The sequence below is a fragment of the Crassostrea angulata genome, chromosome 2, assembly GCF_025612915.1.
Source record: "Crassostrea angulata isolate pt1a10 chromosome 2, ASM2561291v2, whole genome shotgun sequence".
Taxonomy (NCBI): domain Eukaryota; kingdom Metazoa; phylum Mollusca; class Bivalvia; order Ostreida; family Ostreidae; genus Magallana; species Magallana angulata.
The window spans coordinates 39,736,774-39,760,837 of record NC_069112.1 but is presented as its reverse complement, the minus strand read 5'-3'; the positions used below and the strand labels follow the sequence as shown (position 1 = coordinate 39,760,837).

General features: G+C 33.4%; 1 pseudogene; it reads right to left on the bottom strand.

Annotated features, from left to right (window-relative positions):
• Nucleotides 1–430: 430 nt before the first annotated feature.
• On the bottom strand, nucleotides 431–23,777 carry LOC128174319 (multiple epidermal growth factor-like domains protein 10; annotated as a pseudogene).
• Nucleotides 23,778–24,064: the final 287 nt, after the last annotated feature.

Below are 24,064 nucleotides of genomic sequence, written 5' to 3'. Positions count from 1 at the left end.
CATAAGTCATTGATTCAGCAACTATTAAGTTCAGATGCTTCGAATATTAACACTCTCTTTGTTGGGTATGACATTTGATGGTATTTATTTGAGTAATAATCAGTAATCTTTTTTTTTCCAGATATTTATTAACAAATATACATGTTACAGTATTCAAATGTATTTGTAGTAACAAATATATAATAATTAATATAATAGTGATAATAACAATAGTAGTAGTAGTAATAACAGCTACTATATCTGACTAAGTACCATATATATATATATATATATATATATATATATATATATATATATATATATATATATATTAATATATATATATATATATATATATATATATATATATATATATATATATCGTATTTTGCTTTTATATTGTGATTTTTTTATACTGATAATAAGATCTGAAAATGTTGCAACAAAAGAACACATATGTTAATTGAATTATATGCCTCAAAATTGCCTACTCACGTGTTTTACATAAGGCTCCTTCATAGCCAACATCACATCCAGTTAAGCAAGTACCATTAATTGGAAAGCAATAGCTTTTGTTTCTACAGTGCCCGCATGTTTCATTGCATCCATATCCAAACGATCCTCTATTGCATTCTAAAACGATTATAGATAGAACGAATGTCAGACAACTGTTGCTGTTTAGCACAGGTTAATGCAGTAACAATAATTGCATTGACTTGCATCAGTATTGTCTTACAACCATAACAAACCTAAACATTAACGTTAGTGAACGTCACGTTTTCTTGTAAAATTGCAAAAAGTCACTATATTGCTTTTTTAGTCTAATTCTTACATTAAGTTGACATCAGCTCGTTTCCTTTTGTTTTATGTTTCTTATTTTAGTAAAAATAAATCATATGTTTCAACTAGAGACGAGCTCGTTGCAAGCAACGATTAGGTTTTCCGTCGTAGCTGCGTCATACTTGTGACGTATTACACAAAATTGATAGCTAACCAAAGTACAATATTAGATGTATAAACATTGAGAAACAAATTATTATATTCCATGCTAGAGAATTCGTTTTGATCTGCATCGGTCGTGTGCAGTACGAACCGGGTGAGGTAATGTTGGCGTAAAGTGTATAAGGTATAAGGTTGTGGCGCGCTGTGGGCCGTAAGCTTTAACGAAGGGTAGGTTTGCCGTATTCCCGGAGGTCCACCAGTATACAGTTCCAGAGAAATAAACAGGCCACTGATGCAGGATTCCACATAAATTGGACGAGACTCAACGATGGCAACATTATAACAATTTAACAGACAGACATATTACAAACAAGTTCGATATGGCCAGTAGTGGCCTCCGGACTCAAGACTCTGGGAGAGTCGGACGTGGCCGGGGCTGGCCGCCGTATTCCAGACTGCGCATTGACAATTGTACATAACTATTTATAAGAATCTTAGCAATGAGTATAAATTGACAGGTAATGATATAAGTAAGCTGAGTGAAAGGTTCACAGATATAAAATAATTAAATAAACTCAATGAGTCTTTCATGTCCAAGAAATGAAAATCTGATAATTGCACAATATTAACAGTCCTTGATACATGACACTTTGTCTCTTTAAAATCACATATAAAGTCTGAAAAGTGTCAATCACTAAATAAATAGTAACTTTGTAAGAAATAAACTGTGAGAAAAATTACGAAACAGATGTTGAATTTTACAAGTAAAGTCCAAAAAAAAAAATATAATTGTACAGTGCATTTTGCACGATGATACTACATGTTTATAAGCAAATACAAATCTTAACACGTTGTCTCTTGTTTGATTCGCCGCATTTTATTCACAGAGTGGGAATGTGGTTATGTCCGGTACGAAGGTAAAAAGACCATTGACAAACGTTTTACACGCATTTTTATCGAACGCAAGCGCCATTGAATCTCTTAGTATATATGCGGAGATCCTGGAAATTTTACAGGGGGTTTTGAAGAATAATTTTGTATTTCGAGGAGGGGGAACATGCGCGGACCAAAAAATTTTTTTTCCGGGGTGGGGGTTGAAAAGTCAGACGGTTATTTGAGTTTGCCAAGGGATGTCCGATGCATATTTGGTAAGTTTATATTGTACACGTAATTGAACGAAATTTCGCTGGGGGGGGGGGGGGGTGTCTGGAACCCTTCCACTTCTAGATATGCGCATGGAGAAGACCGATGTCGATAATTTTACTGTAATTTTAACCATTTTTATTTAATTATTCATGTTCATAATTATCAGAAAACCAATATTACCTTTCAAAGCAGTTACAACTTAAAACTTCAGATACGAACCATTTAGTCTCGGTGAGTATTGCGTCCGCGTATGAAAGAAATGGCAATTTTCAAGAAATTCGGATGGACGATCTATGTCCTAGGTCGTCCATCCGATTCTTTTTCAGACTAAAAGCTACAGACCTGCAGTTAGAGATTGTCAAACTCTTATTGATTATGTCAATTTGTTTATCTAAAAGAATCGTTTTTAAAATCAATAAAGTTTCACCTTAAAAAAAAGAAAGAAATCGGGCACAATTTTCAATGTTAGCATTTTACAATTTTATGGTCTAATAAAATTTCAAGAAACAACTCTTCATTGCTTTATCCGAAATATTGCATGAAAAAAAAAATTACATCGCATTTTTTAAATTACAAAAGGATATTCAAAATGAACTTGGATTAACCGCTAACAAACAGGCATAAAGAGAGACTGAGAACCAACTTCTTCTCTTTTTTTACATCAAAAGAAATTCAAAAATAAATCAAAATATATTTTTTCTTTGTATGCGTTAATGAATATGTAGATCAGCAAAGGGTTCTTTGTCGTGCACCTACTTAACAGATTGTTACACGGGTCTACAACGATGACAAATATCGAAAATGCAATATCGGTTATGTCTGTTGGTTTGTTTTGTTTATTAAAAAGGGGAATTAAGAAATGAGTAATTTCCAGGCACGTAGCATCGTTTTTAAAAGGGGGGGGGGGGGGCAAACTCATCCAACAAATCTTGACAAGCAAAAAAAGAAAGAGAAAAATGATGAATTTTGAATTTTCCAAAATTTTCAAAATTTCACTCCTAATTTCATGATTTTCATACCATTTTTTTTATATGCTACCAAAAACGGGGGGGGGGGGGGGGGCAACTCCATGATAATTCAATTTTTTTATGAAAATTTTAAAAAAAATAGTTGCTGCAAGAAAAAGTGGGGAGAGGACATGTTTATGTGATATAACATGCGAAACTGATTTCATTCCACCCACAAGCTTGAAATAATAAAATAATTTTAATGAAAACAATATAAATATACGTCATAAATCCCAAATCAAACGACATATTACCACGTGATTCTGCGCGTCTTTTTAATGAATTTATAAACAGCGGCAAATTCTAAAATGTATTTTTAAAGGTAATGTTAGCTGCAAGTCTGTAGACCTTGTATGAAAAATTTCGGATGGTAGTCGATTTTTCCGGGATACAGACCGAGCGGTACATATATTCAGCTAAGGTAACTAAGAATGCTTTCAATAACATACTTTGTTGAGTAATGAAAGCTTTTAAGAAAGCAATACTTATATTTGTTTAAAATATAACACCCCAATACTTCGTATTACATTCGCTATTTCTAGAACAAGAAGAACCAGTATCAGTCCGACCGGCCTCACCATATACATTGTTGAAATTTAATTGTCCTAGCATTGCATTGCTGTGCATGTACACAATTTCTTTTAAAAATTAAACACTTAAAGAGTTCATCTATATGGCTACACATAACGTACACACGTGATTCAAAATAACCCAGACGGAAAACGGTAAAGAATTCAGTCATTGAGTCTACATTTTATAGAACTTGTAACAAAAACACATTGCGGGTCTGAATGTTTGTTAATATAATATATATCTCGCACAAATTTAATGTATTAGCTTCCAAACCAGCCCATCTTTGAGACTCTGCCAGTCATCGTTAAAGCTAAACCCCCCTGGACAAAAGAAGTCGTTAAATTTTACTAAAAGGGGAATAACTCAAAACCGGATAGGGATTTTCCTCAACTAAAATATGCAACGACAACATCACGCGGCATTTTATCAGTCCTGAAAATTTCAAAACAAACAATCGATGAACAAACGAGCGAGATATTAAGGATCAAAGTTGGCGTCTAGAAGAAAAAAAAATAATAAGAAAATTTGAATTTTTTTTCAGAATAATAGTAAGGTTTTCCGCTCCCAGTTCATGTGTAAACGATTATTGTGTTGACACTTGATTATTTACAAGTCATGTGTTATTGATTACTTTTTTTTTAAAACTACTTTTTCCTAATTTCACATTAAATTTTGTCATATTATCATTCCTATAGATACGAATGTAAATTTACTTCTCTGTTTATTTTGGTTTTAAAGGAGCTTACTAACTTCACTTACTGAATATTTTATAATACTTATGGCAAATGTAGTTCATGTTATATATCTCCGTATTTTTAATAAGTTATAATCACTCACCTAACTACCTGCTGCATATCTAAGTAGTTGTCCCGATAACTAACTACTCACCTGTTTTACACAAGTCCCCCTCGTAGCCAGCATTTCATCCAGTGAAGCATGTTCCATTGATATTAGAACATTGACTTTCATTCAAACAATTTCCACAAATTTCGTTGCAGTCAACGCCGTATGAACCATTGTCACAGCCTTTTGAGATGAAATGATATAAAATGACTCCATCTTAATAACTAAAGGACCTATGTGTCTTGTTATTAGGTCTCTATATAGTGCTACCTTGAAATTAATGCACTTATCTGTATATCATTGCAACAGTAACATGTTGGCATGCCTTTATTAAGAATAATATAACTATGTGATTAAAAAATAAATATGAAGGCTTTTGTTCCTCTCCTTGTACCTGATATATTTTCCTTACCTGTTTTACATAAGTCCCCTTTGAAACCAGCATCACATCCAGTTAAGCAAGTTCCATTGACATTGGAGCATTGGCTTACATCACGACAGTGTCCACATGTTTCACTGCATTCAATACCATAAAATCCTCTGTCACATTCTGGAATGATTAGAAGAAATAATTTCTATTGAATCATTGTCACAGCCTTAAAATATGTAAAAATAATCAGCTACAAAATGACCGATAAAGATGTCATGTACACAAAGCATGCATATACATGTATATTCAGATTTTTCTACTATCCAATGAAGTATTTAAGTTGACTACTATTGTATACATTTTAGACATTTCAAGACGCACTAAACACACGTTAGATTATCATCAATGAATCGATCTTCATTTATTCAACTTTGGAATTTAGGTATTCATTACCAAAATTTCATCAGCGGGGTCTTACATTTACTTCGGTTTATTATTTATTTTATTTTAATTATTTAGGGCCGTGTTTGTCATTTACGGCAACTTCCTTTAGGTTCTGTAAGGACTTTACTGGGACATAATAGATATTCTCTACATTTGTTATAGCCTGTTCGTTACATTCAACTTTTGCTGTAGAAAATGTTTCCCAATTTCACACTAACATTACTCTTTTAAACATTTGTGAAACTTTTAAAAGTCAATACAAGAACTAATCAGCGAAACATTTTTTTTTTAATTTGAATCGAATTGATTTTAAATTAAAAGATTTGAATATTTTTGAATATTTTGTATTCATAAGTACACACAATTATCAAAACAGTACATACATGCTTAAATGTATACAGGATTCGTATGATTGCTTCCGAATAAAACAAATATTTTAAAGTCTTATAAGTTCTATTAATGCTTTGTAATTAAAGCCAATACGTAACGAAGCCAGATACACGCATACACACATCTAGTAAATACTGTTTTTTGTGAAATCATTTCTTACCTAATTCACAATGATAACCTTGATACCCAGGTTTACAACACTGGCAATAGCCCGTCTCTATGTGACAGTACTGACAGTTGACATCTGGACAGGGAATGGAGCAGTTAGATCCGTAAAACCCTGTTACTGGACATCCTGTACATGAAATTACATATTTAATCTTGTTTTGAGTATATTCAATTCTATTCTATTGATGAAAAAAAAAAATGAGAGATGTGTTCATTTACGTGACGGTGTATACTGGTATGCACGAAAGTCCATCAAGACAATTTCCAATTCAACCAAAAACATATATTTATTGCAATATTGCAACATTTATTGCAAAAATGTATTATAATATTACGCGAGTCCTTAGTTCCGCGATCCCGCTGGTTTGTATCAAATCGAAAAAATATAAAATCGCAAATGTGGAACTTTTTTGCCTATTTCTTATAGTTCTGAACTCTCAGATAAAAATGGCGATATATTTAAATCCGCGAAGGGTGGTTCTTGCAATTGTACGCGGATATTAATTCCTCGCGTTTAATTAGGAATTTACAGTATACTTTGATGTCATAATGCACGTTCCCCGTCCTTTTTGTCTGAACAGAATTTATTGACAGCCTTAACACACTGGTGATGTGTGTGTAATAGACCAGTAATGAGGACCACCCTCATCAAGCCATTAGGACCGAAAATCCTTGTCATCAACCTTAAAAGGTTTTTTATGTAATTGAAAATCATGACACAATGTACAGACATTCCGATGACGCAGTGATGCTAGAAAAGCCAATGGATATCCACTACATGACCAGCATACAACTCCGTCTCTCGTACTAAAGTACACTGGCCTCAGAGTTGAAAATTAACAACACCAAATGACAAATTTCGTTACAATACTTTCATGTTTAAACCGAAATCTGATTGGTTAAGACGCAGTTGATGATCCGTTCTATTACACTCAGAGTTAGCAACTACAGGCACTATTTATATACAATGTAATGGTATATGCCATCTTTTCAGTTATACTATCTGGCTACTTTAACCCCGCCCTAACATACATGTAACATCCATGAGCATTACAGGAAGAGGATTCAGTTAATTTGGAGCTAAATGAAATGTTTGGAATGCTTTATTCCTGTCCTTAATCATCTTTATATTGATTTATTATCAAAAGGTTTCTTTGTGCCTAGTTTTAATAATTCACATCCATATAGAAATTGCTAAGCATACCATTTTACATTGTTATACTTTCATGTTAAATACTGAAATCTGATTGGTTAAGACGCAGTTAATAATATTTACTATTACCCTCAGCGTTAGCAACGCACTTCGCAACGGGTAACATTAAAAAATGTTACATGCGCGAAAATTATGCGCGTACGGTTCGCTGTAGAATTCACGTTATTCCTATATAAAAGCAGTAAAATTTTCTTAAAAATTTTAAAAAATACATTCAGTATAACAAAATAGATAGTGCCTGTTTGGGAGGATAACAGTTGAAATTGACACCCCTCGAAAACCATTGTCAACCTCCGCTTCGCGTCGGTTGACAATGGTTTTCTCGGGGTGTCAATTTCAACTGTTACCCTCCCAAACAGGCACTATTTATATATTGTTATACTTTCATGTTAAATACTGAAATCTGATTGGTTAAGACGCAGTTAATAATATTTACTATTACCCTCAGCGTTAGCAACGCACTTGGCAACGGGTAACATTAAAAAATGTTACATGCGCGAAAATTATGCGCGTACGGTTCGCTGTAGAATTCACGTTATTCCTATATAAAAGCAGTAAAATTTTCTTTAAAATTTTAAAAAAGACATTCAGTATAACAAAATAAATAGTGCCTGCTTGGGAGGATAACAGTTGAAATTGACACCCCTCGAAAACCATTGTCAACCTCCGCTTCGCGTCGGTTGACAATGGTTTTCTCGGGGTGTCAATTTCAACTGTTACCCTCCCAAACAGGCACTATTTATATAATGTGTCATTTTTTTCGGGGGGAGGGGGGGGGGTGCTTCCTAGAAAAAATCGACAGTTAAAATATTTGAACCAGATTTGATAGTCTCATTACTGATTTATTCCGCAAGGTCTGCATACTAGTTTTTGGGGTTATGTTTTGACAGTAAAGGTAAATATGTGACCAAATATGATAAATATTACAATATTTTTCAAAGGTTGTTAAAATTATAAAGAACACTAACCATACACCTCTACATCACAGAGGTTACTCTATACATAACTATAATAACCGTCAGGGTAGACAACTCCAGGTAGTCTCTCGTTGTAGTAGATGACATATTGCCAGTGAAATATACAGTTTGTTGTGAAGACAGAAGGTATTGTGTTTATTGTGAAATTATTGTCCTTGAAACACAACATCCCCTGTGATATATCCGTGGTATTGGAGACATACACGGATAATACAAGTAAATTGCTAATCAAAACAACTAACTGTTTTTAAAACAAAGGGAGGGGGTGGCAAACATTCAGAAGTTAAATTATACACTTTAAATGACTGGATACAATTTGATGGATTTATTTCAATCAACAACACTGTAACTTTAATGATTTATTTCACAAGGTCTGCACATTATTTTATTGTTCTATATTTTAAAAAAAAAAATGTGGATATGTTACCACACATGAAACAATTTTCAAAGGTTATTGGAATTAAAAAAATGCTTACCATACACTTCTACTTCACAAAGGTAAATGGCAACAGATGGATAATAATCGTCAGGGTAGACAACTCCTGGTAGTCTCTCGTTGTAGTAGATGACATATTGTCCATGAACAAAACAATTTGTTGTAAAGACAGGAGGTATTGTGTGATTTGTGAAGTTGTCGTCCTTGAAACACAACGTTCCCTGTGATCTATCCGTGGTATTGGAGACATACACAGAGAATCCAAGAACACGGCCTGCTATGTACCCCCGAAACCAAGAATCTGTACAAGACGTTATCGATCCAGTGAATAACAATTTTATACGATTCTTTTTTACAATATCAAATAAAATATTGCTAATTATTAACTGCACTAAAGGCGCAACATATTACACGTTCTCCATTCACTTATCGATTAAAATAGTTATATACTTTAGCGCACACTTACAAGGAATACATATGCAAGTTTCATATATTTGTCGTTTAAAATAACAACACCACCATACTTTATTATAATATCAAATATAATGGTGGGGGCTAAACTGAGAATTCTCTGAGAAAAAAAAATAAAAACGTATTGATAAACCATTTTTATATATATAAACAGAATTATGATACCGTATTTTGAACATTTTAACTGGTATTTAACTAACAACACTAGTCGTGAATTAAAAGTACTGGACAAAGATTGAATATCAGGAGTAATATAAAATATTTCGCAGCTATTGTATATGATTGTCGTTAGAAAGAATTGTCAGGAGAAAAAATAAATAATTAAAACTTCATTGTTTAAAACCATATATTACGTTTTTATGTCAGAGCGATACGATCGTGCTAACGAATTGGAATTAATCCAGCGCATATATTGCATGAGAGAGTACGTGGCGAAAAGGGAGGTCAGGAGTACTCTCTTAAAAACCAAGCACGTTTATCCCAACAGTGAAGAACAGGCAAAAAACAGGTGAAAAGGCATCTAACGCCTACTTGTTTAACAAAATATCCAATTGACACCCAATAACAATCTTAAGGTACACCAGTGAAGATAATATTATTGATAACCATGGTGGGTAGATAACATGAAACAGTTCGCAAGTTAATATAAAATTACAAATCCTTTTAATATCTGGAAAAACTTCATATGATTTAGAGGCGCTATACGTACGAAGGTTTCTTTATCGTGCTAGCTCCTACTTTAACACAATATCTTATATTGGAAATTATTGGTTTGTTTTAATAAACATATAGAGATTATTTTCAAGAATTACATATACCTAATTGTCGCTCCCTAATTCCCTAATTATAGGGGCCAGCTCCTTTTTCGGTATACCGAATGAAAGGTCTGGGTAAGACCAAGAACTTTTAAAATACATGTTATAACAAATTTTTATCAGATAGAAAACTAACACGAAAAATACGCGAATTTTTTTGATTTCTTTTCTTACCTTTGTTTCAACATCTATACCACCCCTTTTATTTGCATCTAAATAATAAATAAAATATATCTCGCACAAATTTAATGTATTAGCTTCCAAACCAGCCCATCTTTGAGACTCTGCCAGTCATCGTTAAAGCTAAACCCCCCTGGACAAAAGAAGTCGTTAAATTTTACTAAAAGGGGAATAACTCAAAACCGGATAGGGATTTTCCTCAACTAAAATATGCAACGACAACATCACGCGGCATTTTATCAGTCCTGAAAATTTCAAAACAAACAATCGATGAACAAACGAGCGAGATATTAAGGATCAAAGTTGGCGTCTAGAAGAAAAAAAAAATAATAAGAAATTTGAATTTTTTTCAGAATAATAGTAAGGTTTTCCGCTCCCAGTTCATGTGTAAACGATTATTGTGTTGACACTTGATTATTTACAAGTCATGTGTTATTGATTACTTTTTTTTTTTAAACTACTTTTTCCTAATTTCACATTAAATTTTGTCATATTATCATTCCTATAGATACGAATGTAAATTTACTTCTCTGTTTATTTTGGTTTTAAAGGAGCTTACTAACTTCACTTACTGAATATTTTATAATACTTATGGCAAATGTAGTTCATGTTATATATCTCCGTATTTTTAATAAGTTATAATCACTCACCTAACTACCTGCTGCATATCTAAGTAGTTGTCCCGATAACTAACTACTCACCTGTTTTACACAAGTCCCCCTCGTAGCCAGCATTTCATCCAGTGAAGCATGTTCCATTGATATTAGAACATTGACTTTCATTCAAACAATTTCCACAAATTTCGTTGCAGTCAACGCCGTATGAACCATTGTCACAGCCTTTTGAGATGAAATGATATAAAATGACTCCATCTTAATAACTAAAGGACCTATGTGTCTTGTTATTAGGTCTCTATATAGTGCTACCTTGAAATTAATGCACTTATCTGTATATCATTGCAACAGTAACATGTTGGCATGCCTTTATTAAGAATAATATAACTATGTGATTAAAAAATAAATATGAAGGCTTTTGTTCCTCTCCTTGTACCTGATATATTTTCCTTACCTGTTTTACATAAGTCCCCTTTGAAACCAGCATCACATCCAGTTAAGCAAGTTCCATTGACATTGGAGCATTGGCTTACATCACGACAGTGTCCACATGTTTCACTGCATTCAATACCATAAAATCCTCTGTCACATTCTGGAATGATTAGAAGAAATAATTTCTATTGAATCATTGTCACAGCCTTTAAATATGTAAAAATAATCAGCTACAAAATGACCGATAAAGATGTCATGTACTCAAAGCATGCATATACATGTATATTCAGATTTTTCTACTATCCAATAAAGTATTTAAGTTGACTACTATTGTATACATTTTAGACATTTCAAGACGCACTAAACACACGTTAGATTATCATCAATGAATCGATCTTCATTTATTCAACTTTGGAATTTAGGTATTCATTACCAAAATTTCATCAGCGGGGTCTTACATTTACTTCGGTTTATTATTTATTTTATTTTAATTATTTAGGGCCGTGTTTGTCATTTACGGCAACTTCCTTTAGGTTCTGTAAGGACTTTACTGGGACATAATAGATATTCTCTACATTTGTTATAGCCTGTTCGTTACATTCAACTTTTGCTGTAGAAAATGTTTCCCAATTTCACACTAACATTACTCTTTTAAACATTTGTGAAACTTTTAAAAGTCAATACAAGAACTAATCAGCGAAACATTTTTTTTTAATTTGAATCGAATTGATTTTAAATTAAAAGATTTGAATATTTTTGAATATTTTGTATTCATAAGTACACACAATTATCAAAACAGTACATACATGCTTAAATGTATACAGGATTCGTATGATTGCTTCCGAATAAAACAAATATTTTAAAGTCTTATAAGTTCTATTAATGCTTTGTAATTAAAGCCAATACGTAACGAAGCCAGATACACGCATACACACATCTAGTAAATACTGTTTTTTGTGAAATCATTTCTTACCTAATTCACAATGATAACCTTGATACCCAGGTTTACAACACTGGCAATAGCCCGTCTCTATGTGACAGTACTGACAGTTGACATCTGGACAGGGAATGGAGCAGTTAGATCCGTAAAACCCTGTTACTGGACATCCTGTACATGAAATTACATATTTAATCTTGTTTTGAGTATATTCAATTCTATTCTATTGATGAAAAAAAAAATGAGAGATGTGTTCATTTACGTGACGGTGTATACTGGTATGCACGAAAGTCCATCAAGACAATTTCCAATTCAACCAAAAACATATATTTATTGCAATATTGCAACATTTATTGCAAAAATGTATTATAATATTACGCGAGTCCTTAGTTCCGCGATCCCGCTGGTTTGTATCAAATCGAAAAAATATAAAATCGCAAATGTGGAACTTTTTTGCCTATTTCTTATAGTTCTGAACTCTCAGATAAAAATGGCGATATATTTAAATCCGCGAAGGGTGGTTCTCGCAATTGTACGCGGATATTAATTCCTCGCGTTTAATTAGGAATTTACAGTATACTTTGATGTCATAATGCACGTTCCCCGTCCTTTTTGTCTGAACAGAATTTATTGACAGCCTTAACACACTGGTGATGTGTGTGTAATAGACCAGTAATGAGGACCACCCTCATCAAGCCATTAGGACCGAAAATCCTTGTCATCAACCTTAAAAGGTTTTTTATGTAATTGAAAATCATGACACAATGTACAGACATTCCGATGACGCAGTGATGCTAGAAAAGCCAATGGATATCCACTACATGACCAGCATACAACTCCGTCTCTCGTACTAAAGTACACTGGCCTCAGAGTTGAAAATTAACAACACCAAATGACAAATTTCGTTACAATACTTTCATGTTTAAACCGAAATCTGATTGGTTAAGACGCAGTTGATGATCCGTTCTATTACACTCAGAGTTAGCAACTACAGGCACTATTTATATACAATGTAATGGTATATGCCATCTTTTCAGTTATACTATCTGGCTACTTTAACCCCGCCCTAACATACATGTAACATCCATGAGCATTACAGGAAGAGGATTCAGTTAATTTGGAGCTAAATGAAATGTTTGGAATGCTTTATTCCTGTCCTTAATCATCTTTATATTGATTTATTATCAAAAGGTTTCTTTGTGCCTAGTTTTAATAATTCACATCCATATAGAAATTGCTAAGCATACCATTTTACATTGTTATACTTTCATGTTAAATACTGAAATCTGATTGGTTAAGACGCAGTTAATAATATTTACTATTACCCTCAGCGTTAGCAACGCACTTCGCAACGGGTAACATTAAAAAATGTTACATGCGCGAAAATTATGCGCGTACGGTTCGCTGTAGAATTCACGTTATTCCTATATAAAAGCAGTAAAATTTTCTTAAAAATTTTAAAAAATACATTCAGTATAACAAAATAGATAGTGCCTGTTTGGGAGGATAACAGTTGAAATTGACACCCCTCGAAAACCATTGTCAACCTCCGCTTCGCGTCGGTTGACAATGGTTTTCTCGGGGTGTCAATTTCAACTGTTACCCTCCCAAACAGGCACTATTTATATAATGTGTCATTTTTTTCGGGGGGAGGGGGGGGGTGCTTCCTAGAAAAAATCGACAGTTAAAATATTTGAACCAGATTTGATAGTCTCATTACTGATTTATTCCGCAAGGTCTGCATACTAGTTTTTGGGGTTATGTTTTGACAGTAAAGGTAAATATGTGACCAAATATGATAAATATTACAATATTTTTCAAAGGTTGTTAAAATTATAAAGAACACTAACCATACACCTCTACATCACAGAGGTTACTCTATACATAACTATAATAACCGTCAGGGTAGACAACTCCAGGTAGTCTCTCGTTGTAGTAGATGACATATTGCCAGTGAAATATACAGTTTGTTGTGAAGACAGAAGGTATTGTGTTTATTGTGAAATTATTGTCCTTGAAACACAACGTCCCCTGTGATCTATCCGTGGTATTGGAGACATACACGGATAATACAAGTAAATTGCTAATCAAAACAACTAACTGTTTTTAAAACAAAGGGAGGGGGTGGCAAACATTCAGAAGTTAAATTATACACTTTAAATGACTGGATACAATTTGATGGATTTATTTCAATCAACAACACTGTAACTTTAATGATTTATTTCACAAGGTCTGCACATTATTTTATTGTTCTATATTTTAAAAAAAAAAATGTGGATATGTTACCACACATGAAACAATTTTCAAAGGTTATTGGAATTAAAAAAATGCTTACAATACACTTCTACTTCACAAAGGTAAATGGCAACAGATGGATAATAATCGTCAGGGTAGTCAACTCCTGGTAGTCTCTAGTTGTAGTAGATGACATATTGTCCATGAACAAAACAATTTGTTGTAAAGACAGGAGGTATTGTGTGATTTGTGAAGTTGTCGTCCTTGAAACACAACGTTCCCTGTGATCTATCCGTGGTATTGGAGACATACACAGAGAATCCAAGAACACGGCCTGCTATGTACCCCCGAAACCAAGAATCTGTACAAGACGTTATCGATCCAGTGAATAACAATTTTATACGATTCTTTTTTACAATATCAAATAAAATATTGCTAATTATTAACTGCACTAAAGGCGCAACATATTACACGTTCTCCATTCACTTATCGATTAAAATAGTTATATACTTTAGCGCACACTTACAAGGAATACATATGCAAGTTTCATATATTTGTCGTTTAAAATAACAACACCACCATACTTTATTATAATATCAAATATAATGGTGGGGGCTAAACTGAGAATTCTCTGAGAAAAAAAAATAAAAACGTATTGATAAACCATTTTTATATATATAAACAGAATTATGATACCGTATTTTGAACATTTTAACTGGTATTTAACTAACAACACTAGTCGTGAATTAAAAGTACTGGACAAAGATTGAATATCAGGAGTAATATAAAATATTTCGCAGCTATTGTATATGATTGTCGTTAGAAAGAATTGTCAGGAGAAAAAATAAATAATTAAAACTTCATTGTTTAAAACCATATATTACGTTTTTATGTCAGAGCGATACGATCGTGCTAACGAATTGGAATTAATCCAGCGCATATATTGCATGAGAGAGTACGTGGCGAAAAGGGAGGTCAGGAGTACTCTCTTAAAAACCAAGCACGTTTATCCCAACAGTGAAGAACAGGCAAAAAAAACAGGTGAAAAGGCATCTAACGCCTACTTGTTTAACAAAATATCCAATTGACACCCAATAAAAATCTTAAGGTACACCAGTGAAGATAATATTATTGATAACCATGGTGGGTAGATAACATAAAACAGTTCGCAAGTTAATATAAAATTACAAATCCTTTTAATATCTGGAAAAACTTCATATGATTTAGAGGCGCTATACGTACGAAGGTTTCTTTATCGTGCTAGCTCCTACTTTAACACAATATCTTACATTGGAAATTATTGGTTTGTTTTGATAAACATATAGAGATTATTTTCAAGAATTACATATACCTAATTGTCGCTCATAATCGAAAAAAAGCAAAACAATGTTATTTACAGAAGGTAAAACTCAAATCTTACCATTCAAGTGTCACTCTAAAACACGCCAAGAAGTATATCGTGATTGTAAAAATCATCAGTTTACATACAGTAATTATATCGGGTCGCCATGTTAATCATGAATAGATGTTGCAGATTGAGTGCGTTAATCTGCATTTAGGGGTTTAAAGTATGCTTAAGTACAATCTGGAAAAAAAGGTTAACACGATGATTATCATTTGATTTCTATGTTGTCTACCTGCAATGATTCGACAAATTGTGGTTTTAGATAAGAGACAAGTCTGCTTTGTTATAACTGCGCGAACTGTTGTGGTATAATTTTGATAGCATTGAATATTTCCGTTATTACACAATCTTTATTAATGAAAATTCCATACCGTTCATAACGTTACTTTTTACTTTAGGTCATGCGTTGATGTATTTTCCTAAATGGAGGATTGACAAAATCGTTAATTGATATTCAAAATCTTAAGGTCTGGTTATCGGATTGCAGTTTTAAGGTATTGTATCAAAGCTACACCCCATTCTGTTCACTACACTTTGGTCTGTAATACACGTTAAATGATTTTGTCGGATGCGTTTTATAACTACATAATGAAAAAGTGCAGGATGATCAAGCTGTCGTTTTTTAAGGAAATATAAATAATTTCGTAAATATTATTTACATTTTGTATGTGGCTATTATAAATGTTATTTATACCTAAAATTTTCGAAAATAATGGCATTACTTTTGTCATGATTCGTTACTTTTATTTGCTAATAACTTATTTACAAATAAAATGCAACAGTAGAACAAAATGGGCTATTATAATATAACGAAAACACCTTTATCAAAACCTTTCAGAATCCGTAGATTTCAGGACAAACTTATCTTAGTATATGTGTAATTCTGGTATTTCTTAATTATTATGTCAAACAACGTCACAATGCAAATGTGTGAGTAATCCCAATGAAACCACAAACCTTACCTCAAAAGACTCCAGGCATATCATCTCATTTTAAAACATGAACAAACATATCTATAAATTGCATTAAGCAAACTCTTGAATTCAATGTCTAATTTTCTCTTAAATTTGTAATTTTAATTTAAAAGTTGTAAATGTGTTTGACCATTTGTTTCAGTTACTGTTTATGTTCATTGCAGCCCTTGAGACTTTTTTTCACTCCAGTTTCTTTTACACTAAAACCAAAAATATTTTTTCGGTATTGCATCTTTTAAACTAACAGGGAAAATCATATTATATAACGAGCTCGTTGCAAAGCAACGAGTAGGTCTTCCGTCGCAACTTCGTGTCGCGAAAGGATTGTCCATCAGTTTGATTAAAACACCTCCTTCTCCTGACACTTGTCAGAGCCTGACAGACCCTGTATTGATAAAAGGTCATCTTTACACGACCATTTCTTCTTACCAATTAGAGCTTTAGAAAATTGATTGGAACTCTTCAAATGGAGACCAAAAAAAATAATCCATGCCTGTTTTCTATGTAACCTCTAGATTGAGTATTGCACCACTCATTAAACAGATAAAGGCATATCTTTGCTAAGTAGGTGTTTATTTAGATTGTATGCAAATGTGGAGGTCAAGTGGAAATAATCTGTTATTGATACAGGTCTATCAGAACCTGGCGAGTGTAAGGAGAAGGGAAATGGTTTTTAATGATACTGGATTATCAATATGATAATAGTAAGTTCAAGAAATCGAAAACGAGACTCAATTGCAAAGTATTATTTTCATACCAGGCAAGTTCTTCGTTTAACTTACTTTAAGTTTAGGATAACTTTAAAAAGTACATCATTTATGTACATGTATATAATTAATTTAATTATAATAAAAGTGTGGATGTGGCGGTGGGGGAAATTTTCTAAGCGTTAACTTAAGGGAAATTTTGGTTGAGAGAAAGGGGGCATTGCTTCCACTGGACCATCTAAAAGGTACTGTTAGCAAGCTCACAAATGATATCCCCGCTAAGAAAGAAGTCATTACTCACGTATTTCTCTATTAGAGAATAATGGATGGTTCGTTTTCTTTAGTGAGTCAGACAAGGCAGGTTATATTTACAGGTCACAAGTAATCTTTATGTCAAACTCTAGCTTTTACTCATTTCCATTAATACAAGATATGACATATGTTTAATATGACTTTGAACTTGCGCAACTGACCCTGGGTCAAGTTCATGACACATCATCGGTCATCATGAATCTTTACATGAAATAGAAACTCCCAATGTTTCTCCTTAAATGACTTGGGGACAAATCATTACACACCCTCAGGTCATAAGCAATCTTTGTGTGAAGTAAGAAGTTCCAAAGTGGACCAGAAACAAATTTTGCACTTTTCCTGCCAGTGACCTTTACTGTCCAAATGACCTTGGGTTTAGGTCATGACGCTTCGTCAGGTAATGAGTAATATTTATATAAAGTAAGAACACTTCCAATGTTTCTCCATCAGAAAGATATAGACCGGACATGACGTACGGACGGACAAGGTGATTTTTATTTACCCCCCCCCCCCCCCTTAATTTATTTTCGTGGGGTATAAAAATCCTTTTCGCCCGTTTTGTGCAGCACAAAAAAACCCCTATATTTTTCAGTTATTTCTATCACATCACATATAAATATACATGTAAATGTATGATTTGTATGCACATTTGAGTTCTTCTCATTATCGTCGGAAAGGATAAGAAACCCTTGGGGTCCAATAATGTCTTTTCATGGGCATTTGTCAATTTGCATCACTAAATGATTTCCAAGCGGTAAGCTATCAAAGCTTTTGAGATGTTACATGTAGATATTGAATTTCTATAGATTTAAATTTAACGTAAGGAAAAACAACACTTTTTATACAAAAAAAAATCTTAAATAGCTTTATGTACGCGTACACATAAATAAGAAGATGTAGCGAAAGCTATAAAGACTTTATTTCTTCTGTTCTAGACTTTTTCAGAGTTAACAAACTACAAGTTAACAATCTCCCATTTTGACAAGCTAGATGAAAAATAAAATATTCCGCGGAGTTTTAGGTCACTTAATCTGCATGACAACCTCATACTACACAACTTCAATGATTTTTTTTATCAATGTGCATATACATGTAACAATAAGTAAAATCCCCAAGAACAAATATCTATCGCAATTAAATGCATACATTTTTGGGAGGCAGAAAAGTCGCTATATTATAGTCTGCAAGTCAATTGAACTACTACAATTATTTTTAAAAAATAAGAAACTGTCGACACTTGCAGTAGTCTGATGATTTAATAACGATCGACCGACTTTATTGCTTAATGTAGTCGTATATCATTACTAATCATTCTAATCCTGAGAACAAATTTTATTTAATCTTTGACTTAAAACTGTTAACTTATAAACCCAGAGACATAAATAACTTATTAAGTTATTTATGTCTCTGATAATATATATTTTATTCTGTTCACAACTATAGAAGTTTAGCGTGTTCAACAGGTTAATTGTTTAGCCACATTCTCAGATTACGATATCGCACCTTTAATGTGAGGTTGATTGGCATCGAATATTTAGACACTTATTGTTTAACAATTGTCCGCTGCAGTGAAAGCACCCTTCCAAATGTTACTCAATTATTTATCAATAATTGCTGATCTGCAGCCCGGGGGCAATATTCTGAGCTATGTGCGCTGACGCGACAGGAGATTTTCGGTCGCACGTGGAGCGGATTGACTTAGCATAGACTGACCGAATAAACACACGGGTGGGAAAGTGACATACATTGAGGAGAAAAATGTACACATGTTAAGTAGTCGCCAAAAATAGGTCTTCGCCACATTTTGAAAAAAAATAAAGCCCTTGCACTGTGATCATGAAACCGATAAAATCTAAACAAATCTTGTTAAAAAACTCATGTAAACATTCTAAAAATAATCACTAAATTCCTCAATTCTGGACAATTCTTTTATCGTGTCAGCCTCTACCGCCAATCGCAATTTCTCGGGCCTTTCCGGCAAGCTCGGAAAAACACTTCGAATGTATTACCTAGGCGTCCATGACAACCCCCCTTTTTATAAAACTTGATATAATTACAACACATTTTGATCTGTTGAGATGCGAGCTATACTTCTTTAAAGGTATCGATATACACTAAAATATAACACAGAAACGACATACATGACTTCTTGCCGATACTTTTTTTAATGGGAAGCGACTCCATTTTGTATAAAATTCTAACATCCGGTTATGTTAATACACTCAAGGTGTTTTTCCAAACTTGCCGGAAAGGCCAGAGAAGTTGCAATTGTCTCTACCGCATGTGTTAATTTGATATTTGATTTTTTATATCCTGCCTTGAACGTTTGGGGACTGTTTCGTTATCTAAATTCGGCTAAATAATGCTTCCAATTTTGAGCTCTCTCTCTCTCTCTCCTCTCTCTCTCTCTCTCTCTCTCTCATTTTATGTGCAACCTTATGAAGACGTCAACTACTTTCTACGATATCTATAAAACATCTCGAATAAACAAATAGTTGGAATCGTACAAAATATCAATAAACATGCACGAGTGATAAAGTACATGTAGAAGAACACGAAGCTACCGCGGATCACTTGTCCACTCGCGCGGGATCTCCTTGGCTATGTTCTAGGGGTGATCATCATTTTAAGGTTTAATCTTTGTGGTTTTTCGTTGTTTATCTATAAAATTATTAGTACATGTATAGTTTTTAGAACATTTTAGAATTACAAATTCACTATTGATTTATGTCTGATGATGTTTCTGATTTGGAATAATATCGCTTTTATCAATTTTTAGAGGGGCTTCTCAATTCACATTCTAATGTTTAATTAAATAAATTGAAGGTGAACAAACTTTAAGAACATAAAATTGAAACAGTTCTTGTATATATATCTTGTTATTAGATAACCGCTGACCTCTAGGTAGTGCAGCCGCGACCGATTTCCTCGGCCGCGGATAAGGGATCGGATAACTTACGTTACACACATAGAGAGCTCAGAACCCAGGAAGATTTACAATGTTTGCAGTATGATGAATAAACTCTAATTAATATAAGTTTTTTCCCCCTTGAATCCCACAGTTGATCTATCTGTCTGACACTGCTTCAGTTCGAGAATGGCATTGCTTTTATGATGAAACAGAACGATTTCTTATTGACACTCTATCGTTTAATTCAAATTAGGAAGAGTAAGCTTTAATTCCACTGTGTACGATTCTTGTGTTTGCGGCTAAATAAAATCAAATATGACAGACGCGATTCTTGTGTATTAGATAACCGCTGACCGCTAGGTAGTCCAGCCGCGACCTTGGCGATCGATTTTCTCGGCCGCGGGCGAGATGGGTTATGTAATGACGCACACAACTAAGAATTAAGGTCGATTTGAAATGCTTGCAGTAAAATGACTCAAATCTATTTCATGGAAGTTATTTTTTTTTTAAATCTAGTTTATGTATCTCACTAGATAAGAAAAAGAACGTTTATATTTTCTCGTTTTTGTTTTTCTTAACGGTTGTCCACTATAAGAACTAAACAGAGGTGACTCCAAAAAAAGGCTGTAAGAAAAACATGTACACGTATACTTTTTAGACACTTTTTCAAATGAATTAAAGCATCCCGTATATGTTGGTACAATTTCAGCTGTTAATTTATGTACGTTATGCGCACGAAGACGATTCGCTTACTTTCCAAATGAATACAGGTACATGTTAACAAGACAAGCTTTTTACACTCATATTACGCATTACCGGTACAAAATAATTTTGTAACGACATTGATAACACAATAATGAACAACTTTTCTATCGACAGCTCTAGCGAAATATTAACCATTTTTGAGCTATAAAGCGAAGACTTTTAAGGGCTCTAGGCCCCTAATTTAAGGAGCCAGCCCTTTTTCAATGGTGTCAAGTGAAAGCCCTTGATATTTTGCACATATTTTGTTCTATATGTGTTTAGAGAAATTTTTAAACTAAAGAGCTACATAACAAAAACACAACCAAAAATCAGCATTTTTTGAAACACAAATTCAAATTAATTTTTTGAAACTTTAAAGGAGGAAAATTGTAAAAACAAAACTCGGAGGACAACGTTCAAACTCTATATTTTTAAGATTTGTGACTTTTTAACACATGCTGTGAGCGGTTTCAGAGCCTTTGCGTGCACAAGAATGCTTATATTTTTGGGAAAAATGGGAATAACTCGGTACCGGAAGTGTCGATTTCAACGATTTTCCTTAGATATTGAGAAATAGTAACTACCAATATGCTCTGAAAATTTGAACTTTATAGGACAATAAACAAGCAAGATATTTGAGTTTAAAAAACGTCTAGAAGAAAAAAAAAGAATAAAAAGAATTACCAACAGAATCAGTACAAGGTCTTCCGTTGAAAACGGAAGACCTTAAATAGTGCCTGTTTGGGAGAGTAAGAGTTGAAATTGACACCCCGAGAAAACCATTGTCAACCAACGCGAAGCGGAGGTTGACAATGGTTTTCTCGGGGTGTCAATTTCAACTCTTACTCTCCCAAACAGGCACTATTTATTTTGTTATACTGAATGTCTTAATTTTTAAGAAAATGTTACTGCTTTAATATAGGAAAAACGTGAATTATACAGCGAACCGTACGCGCATAATTTTCGCGCATGTAACAATTTTTAATGTTACCCGTTGCTAAGTGTGTTGCTAACGTTGAGGGTAATAGAACGGATTATGAACTGCGTCTTAACCAATCAGATTTCAGTATTTGACATGAAAGTATAACAATATATAAATATTGCCTTTTTGGGAGGGTAACAGTTGAAATTGACACCCCGAGAAAACCATAGCAACCGACGCGAAGCGGAGGTTGACAATGGTTTTCGAGGGGTGTCAATTTCAGTTGTTATCCTCCAAAACAGGCACTATTTATTTTGTTATACTGAATGTCTTAATTTTTAAGAAAATTTTACTGCTTTTATATAGGAATAACGTGGATTCTACAGCGAACCGTACGCGCATAATTTTTACGCATGTAACATTTTTTAATGTTACCCGTTGCTAAGTGCGTTGCTAACGCTGAGGGTAATAGAACGGATTATGAACAGCGTCTTAACCAATCAGATTTCAGTATTTAACAGGAAAGTATAACAAAAAGATTTAGTATTCTGATAAAAGATGTCAATAAAAAGCGTATATTTATGCGTGATGACAGTTTACACCACATAGGCTATCGTTTCCAAGATACATAATGAGTGTGACTATACCGTCATTGTTCGTCATGAAGTATATAGTAATGTGATGGATACTGTGGATGCTGGTCAGGTTCACCCACCAGGTGTCAGTATGTTTGTATAGATTTGATGCAGCACATTGACCACTGTCCCACCTCAGGTTAGATTTACGTCCGTCCACAGCGTTACTGGCGTCAAATCTGTCGTCAACTGGTACCGCTGGGTATTGCTGGTATGCTGGTTTGTTTAGGGCAACGTTAACTGTCAACAAACACACAACATTATTTACATTTACAAAATTGAGTGAGTTCATTTTAACTAACAACATTATTTACATTTACAAAATTGAGTGAGTTCATTTTAACACAACCCCAAATAAACAACATTATTTACATTTACAAAATTGAGTGAGTTCATTTTAACACAACCCCAAATAAACAACATTATTTACATTTACACAATTGAGTGAGTTCATTTTAACTAACATTTACTTGTGAGCGATCTTCATAAACAAATAAAAAATTAAAGTTGGATTTTATTTTACTTGTCGGAACAGTTGTTGTCATTTCATTTTTAAAAAAGTCTTATTTCATATATGATTAAAAAAAAAACTGAATGTAGCAAAAACCTTATTTTATATAAATAACTCTACCGAACATTAATTAATGATGTTACTTTGTATCCTAATATATTTATCTAAAACATTTTCTTAAGCAATATGTTTCGGTAACAAAATGTAAATATGGTTTGTGGAAATACCAAACAAACACTATTTAGGAGATTAGTGAACTAATAATGCAACTTAAATAACATACTAGTGATGAACAATACCGATAGATAACCGCCTCAATTAGAATGTTGTTTATGTAAAAAGAAAACGTTCACCCTATCCTAGCTTTTTAATTAAATTTTAAATGACGAGTGCATTAAACGCATCTAAACTCACCATAAGCCTGCGAAATCGGAAACACTGCTATCAATAAAAACATGGACAACATGTCTATAGGTAAATACATCTAGTGAAGTTTAAATGTACTCTACAACGTTTATGATTTTGCTGAAATATATTTCACAGTTACTCTTTTATGCGGAAATTAATGAAAACAAATAATTGATACAAAAAATTCATATGATATAGAAGAAGCATTATAAAAGGATTGGCGAGGGATCATGAATGTTTGAAGAGATTGTCCAGGTCACCACTGGTCTCCGGTGACTTAAAACTCCAATGTTATATACAAGCACCCTTGAATATGAAAACAATACTTCCGACGCTTGTTAGCGACACACGTTCATTGAATCT